This window comes from Rhinichthys klamathensis, unplaced genomic scaffold, assembly GCF_029890125.1.
Source record: "Rhinichthys klamathensis goyatoka isolate OS25496 unplaced genomic scaffold, OSU_Roscu_1.1 h1tg000168l_1, whole genome shotgun sequence".
Lineage (NCBI taxonomy): Eukaryota > Metazoa > Chordata > Actinopteri > Cypriniformes > Leuciscidae > Rhinichthys > Rhinichthys klamathensis.
Genome location: NW_026606699.1, coordinates 1,652,036 through 1,658,896, shown reverse-complemented (window position 1 = coordinate 1,658,896; position 6,861 = coordinate 1,652,036).

Below are 6,861 nucleotides of genomic sequence, written 5' to 3'. Positions count from 1 at the left end.
GTGCGCACAGCACGACAGCCCAGCTTAATGAGTGACCACAGAGCAGAGGACAGAACTAAACATTCAAACGTAGCACACTTTAGATCTGTGATATTACTCTGATTTTATTTTAGATTTCGGCTTCCAAAGATTATAGAATATTTGAGGTAAAACCATTAAAAACTATAGCCGCATTCTGTCTAGCGCAACTTCCTTCCCATCGCAGCAGTACGCTGCCATTTCACCTTAAAACTAAAACTTTAAGACAGAATCAGCACGATCGGCGATTGTTGTAAAATGCAGTCTCTACTGTTGCTAAATTGCGGGACGCGTTTAATAATAAAAAGAGCTATTAAAAGCACAAAAATCTGCGCAAGAGATGCTGTTCCAAATGCGGCGCACGCTCCGAAACATACCGTAACGAGACAAGCAATTACACATTGGGCTTCATGTGCGCGTCTAAATGATCAAATATACACACAAATATGTCAAAATGACCGCCTTGGAGATTCACTTAAAGGAACACTCCGACTTTTTGGGACTTTAGCCTATTCACCTTATCCCCCAGAGTTAGATAAGTCCATACATACCTTTTTCATCTCCGTGCGTGCTATAAGTCTGTTTGACGCACCCACCGCTAGCCTAGCTTAGCACAAAGACTGGATGTAAATGGTTGCAGCTAGCATACTAATCCAAATAAGTGACAAAATAACGCAAACATTTTCCTATTTACATGTTGTGATTTGTATAGTCACAGAGTGTACAAAAAACTACGTCACGTGAGACACAGACATATTTTAACAGTATAAATACTGGGAACTATATTCTCTGAAGGCGAAGCACTGCTACTTGGGCGGAGTAATAACCGCAGCACCTGAGACGTGGTGAGGAGCAGAGAGTTCGTTCTGAGTTTGGGTACCGTACGTCTCAGGTGCTGCGGTTATCACTCCGCCCAAGTAGCAGTGCTTCGCCTTCAGAGAATATAGTTCCCAGTATTTATACTGTTAAAATATGTCTGTGTCTCACGTGACGTAGTTTTTTGTACACTCTGTGACTATACAAATCACAACATGTAAATAGGAAAATGTTTGCGTTATTTTGTCACTTATTTGGATTAGTATGCTAGCTGCAACCATTTACATCCAGTCTTTGTGCTAAGCTAGGCTAGCGGTGGGTGCGTCAAACAGACTTATAGCACGCACGGAGATGAAAAAGGTATGTATGGACTTATCTAACTCTGGGGGATACGGTGAATAGGCTAAAGTCCCAAAAAGTCGGAGTGTTCCTTTAAACAGTGTATGTCTAAAATGGACGTAGTTATGGAAATATTTGGGAGAAAATATGGTGCATCAGTAGACTATTAGATCTGCACTCGTTCTTAAAGGGGAACCAGTCTAATAAACATGCTGAGGATTGCGCCATTACTGAGAATTAAACAACAAAAGGCAAAAAAGAAAATCAGCTCTTGAATGAATAACTTTAGCTTTAATAAGCATAAGTAAGATGAGGAGACTGAGAAAAAAAAAGAAAGAGTGATGGAGATGAGGAGAGAGCAGGTATTGACAAATAATCTACTGCAGGCTGACATTTGGTTATTTTTGCATACAGGGGCTCTCTCTTAATTCCTGTACTCCCTTTGCTGTATTGATTAATCCTACAATAAATATGCCTACAGTTTAATGGAAAAGTGCTTTTCCTTATATTTCTTTCAGGGCCAGTAAAAATATAGAAGGGGCCACCAAAACTCTGATCTACTGGCCCCGGGGGCCAGTGGGGATTTTTTTTTATGTTGAGCCCTGCCTAAATGCATTGAAGCAACTGCCATGTGATTGGTTGATTAGATAATTGCATTGAGAAATTGAACAGGTGTTCCTTATAATCCTCTAGGTGAGTGTATATATATACACACACATAGGCTGTGTTTACACTTGGCATTAACATGCGACCTGTATCTGGATGTTGTCCACATACACATTGAAAAGACAAGTGTAAACGCACATCTGATCGGAATGTTATCCGATCAGCGTGTCCCGGTTCGGAGGTAGTCGAGGACGCATTGTGTTCGGATCTCAGTGTAATGTAAACGCAATCCAGCCATCGTGCCTGCATTCACAGGTAAACGTAATTTAAATCTCCGCCCAGTCTCCCCACGTGACTGTCAGAAAGTAATGGCCAGACGCAGTTTAGACACGAAATTAAACTTATTTGAACAATAAATGTCAATCTTTAAAACATTTTATTTATGTGTGTCATTTTTCATTTTAATTGTGCAACATTATCTGAACGAGGCGATCGCCTGTACACTCACAGTCAGTCGTGAGATCTTAATGAAGAGCTGCACTTGCCAGAGGAATAATCGGAATCTGAATTTTTTATTGTTTCAGCATGTTTATCAATCTCCCATTTCTGTCAATATAGTCATTGCACGCAACCTTAAACCCAGATGATCGTTGATGTGACTTGTTTAACATGATCAAACCAGTTATTTTTGTAAGATCAACTCTGGAAGTATTCCTTCTTTCAAAAAATATAATTTGATCTAATTAATGGAGATTGCATATGAAAGTAAAGTGAGTGAGTGAAAGCAATTGGGATGTTGTTTAAGTTGTATCATCTTTACTATTAATCTGGTGTCGTGCCACAGACCTGATTTAAATATTATGCGGGAAACAGAAATCCGATCGGTTATCCAGATACAGAGGCTGCTTAATGTAAACAAATATAAACGCACCATGTCCTGATTGGCTAATGTTCCGATCTGCTTGATCGGATCACGGTGATCGCTTGTTAATGCCAAGTGTAAACGCAGCCATATATAGGCCTATATATGATCCGAAGTAGTAACTAGCTACTTGAGTAGTTTTTTCATTGGATACTTTTTACTCTTACTCAAGTAACTATTAAGATTAATACTTTTACTTTGAGTAAATATTTCTATAAGTACTTGTACTTTTACTCGAGTACAGTTTTTGGATACTCTACCCACCTATACTCTATGGTAATCAAGTTGTGTGTGCTGGGCGGCAGGATGAGTGTTCTGATTGTTCAGTCATTTGAAACATTAGCATTGGCTGTCTATTTTGGACTCTTCCTTCATCTTCCTCTGTAAACATGAGTCACTGGCTTCAGGCATCACTATGGCGACTTAAGGACTGCCAGTCCTGCAAGACTTTGCCACCGCTGTCAACGCATTTGCCGTGTGACTCACGGACAGCAGTCTAATCTATCGCAGGCCTGTCACTGCGGCCAGACACACTGCCATCCTCCTCTGGCAATGTTCTATACTTTTCAGCCTATGCGGATTTAGACTTGGCAATAAATTCAGGGAAAAGCCATTTATCACTTTAGTTTTTTTTTTTTTTTTCACTATTTTTTTTACTTAAACCTTAAAGCCACAAAAAAACGTGACTTCATGGTGAAGATGACTTCATGCATGTTTTCAGTACAATCATCTCTTCATACGTGACCTTTGACTTCAGCTCAGTTGTGATGCATCATGTTTGATAAGATTAAATTCATGACTTTATTTATGTTCCCTTTAAGCAATGATGCTTAACTGCTGCAAGGACTCTGGATTAGAACCTGAATCATGGAGATTCATTGAAAGAAAATACTTCTAAAAGAGAGATTTGTTCACAATATGCAAATACAGTCCTAATTCTAATGCTGCATTCAAAGGCAAATGTTGGATATTCCTACTTTCAACCATACAGCAAACCATTTATTGTTTTTACACATCTGTTATAGCAGAAGGAGTTTTATAATCTTGTATTGTAGGAAGTTTGACTAATTGATGCACTTTTTGTTTTGCTTAAACGTCAACACAAATGTCTATTTTCAATTGTGTTGATTAATCTTTTGGGGTGGCGCTGTGTTCATGTAACGTCATGCACCCACAGCTCGGTGAAATTATACTTGCAGATTTCGGCATTAGTTGTGTTCCAGGAGACATTGTACATTGTTCCTGTCAAAAGACATTGTATTGCGCTTAGGGTTGTGCGATGTCTACCAATTTGGCATCAGACGATGTGTACAGTGAAACATCGCGATGGACGATGATATCGGGAGGGGCGGGGCTAACATTCTAATTTTTCACTTAAGCAATAAGCCTGTCAGCCATCACGATGGACGATGATATCGTCTATCGGCACAACCCTAATTGCGCTTAAGTTTAAGTAGATTGAAGCAACGTGAAGGCAAGAAAGTCCAATTGTTTTTTACCATTTAAATAAAAACAAGAAATAAGTATGCACTGAGGTTATTGTAGCATATTATATGTGTGCAAATTTGCATTTATTGGCATACTTCTGGATACTCAAATATAATATCTCCTGTCACTGTTTCCAATTTGTGAACTACACTTGTGTGAAAAATTGGAATATAGCATAACATCTGCAAATAAAGTGCCACTTGCATCTTATGTGTTTAAGAGAACAAAATCTTTACTTCCTGAGAAACTGGTTCAAAGTATCAGGAATAAAATAGTAAAAAGTTGCTGCAACCGGGGAAGCCTGTGACATTTTTTCCCTACGTAATAAATAATTTGCACCTCAGTGCGCACAGAGGAAACGCAATAAGAAACGCTGTGATGTTATCTTGCGTTCAGAGGCGGATGTTCGGGAATGCAATCGTGTGAGAAAGTTCTGGGAGGTAATTATACCAAATCATTTTGATGACAGGCTTCAGCTCAGGCATTTCAGAATGACTAAAAGTATTTTAGATGGTGTGCAATGAAATTGGTCTGGTAATTAGTCCATTTGTCCAATCACACGATCTGTTGAGGCAAAGTCATGTTGCGCATACAGAAATGCATTTAAATATTTCCATCATAGTGTATGCACATGTTAAAAATAATTATACAAAGTTTATGTGCACTTTAAAGGGATAGTTCACCCAAAAATGAAGATTCTGTCCTCACTTACTTACCCTGAAGTTGTTCCAAACCTGTATGAGTTTCCTTCTTCTGCTGAACACAAAAGATGATATTTTAAAGAATGTTAGTAATCAAACAGTTGACAGGACCCATTGACTTCCATAGTAGGGAAAAAAAATATTATGGAAATCAACGGCTACCATGAACTGTCTGGTTACCAACATTCCTTAAAATATCATCTTTTGTGTTCAGCCGAAGAAAGAAACTCGTACAGGTTTGGAACAACTTCAGGGTGAGTAAGTGAGGACAGAATTTTCATTTTTGGGTGAACTATCCCTTTAAGATTTTATGCACAACATTCCCATCCAGCTTTTTGTATGTGTTAATCCCCAAATCTGCATAAAAATAAGTGTATGGAAACATAGCAAATGACAAACAGACCACAATCTCCTTTAAATACAACCAACAGCTAAACTCCCCAAATAAGTGATTAGTGTTGTAGTCCATGTCCATGTTGGCACGGGCTGTGCCTCTGCTCAGGGAGGTTCACAGCAGTGTTGAGTGAACATTAGCACTGACCGCTCAGGTTCTGCTTGAGTGGTTTTTCACTCATGGCCCGTCTGACCACTGGAGTGGAAGAGAGAGAATCTCCTGCAGGGTTCAACTGTCATTCATAAAACAACCAAGCACTGAACTACTACTGACTCCTAGACACATTTTTAAATAAATGAGCAGATTTTTTTTTGGTTTGTCTGCATGCATTTCACTATGGATTATATATTAGTTTCTGATTAAATGGTTTTTGCTATGTTGCAATTAAGATAAAGATAATCTTTTAAATCAAAATTTTAGCATAAAAAATAGCTCTTCTGCTTGATATGTTTGAAGGAATAGTTCACCCCAAAATGACCCTTCGGTCATACTTGTACATCAAATATGTTGTCTATAGGTCAGATGTAAGTGACATCAGACATAATGTGTTCTTATGAGCAATATCATATGTCTCATGAGCAATAATGTCTTTTTTATTGTATGACTTTAGAATGACATTGGGTGAACTTTTTCTTTAGCAATGCTGTTTTATTCTAAATAGTGCTGTCATGTTGATATCATGACTCTCTTTGTTAAACATTTAACTCTTTTTTTTTTCTTAAATCGACAAAATGAAAAACATGATTTAAGATTTACAATTGCTTTTTTTCAATAGTTGTTTAGTGGGTTAAATTGGACATAAACTGGAAGCTTCTAGGACTTCTTTTTTGCTGTAAAGGCAAAATATGTACTTTATTTTAGGGACCCATCAATTTTTGGGGGGCATTTATTGATATTTTTGCACCTAGGACTCGGAGTGATTGTTATTTTTTGCTCTTCACTTGTTTGTGTACAGCAGCAAAGATTGATCTATATCAAGTATAAAGCATCCAAAAATAGTGTCTGGATGTATCAGTAAGTTTTGATGTAGTCAAATTTGTTACATGCTTTTTCCAAGCAGACGCTAATGCACTTCTCTGGTTCACACCCAAGTTCGGGTAATCGCTTTAACAACCATACAAAGTGAATTCTGGTTTCAGTTGGATTTAGGTCCACACCAGAAACTCTAGTGTGAAAGTGTCTTGACTCCTGAGCCGAACACACTTATATTTAGTCTGCTCTCATGCCAGTATCTACCATTCAAGATCACAACCTGAGCTATTGAGCTTAGGAAAGTGGATTAACAAGACAGTCATTAAGATTTAGTGATCTCTGCCCGCGGAATGACTTCACAATCCGTAGTCTGTCGATATGCTGAGAACGGATTGAGTATTTAAAATAATTTGCTCATACTGTATGCTATTGTCTGATATTGTTTAAAATCATATAAAAACCCTACAGCAGTATGCTCCAAAGGAACATATTTGAAGAGGCAGGATATCAGAGTATATCTGAAGTATTGCATTTTGAAAATAGATTGCAAACAACCTTTTTATTTTCTTCAAAGTAGCATGCACATTATTCACAAAACAAGAGTA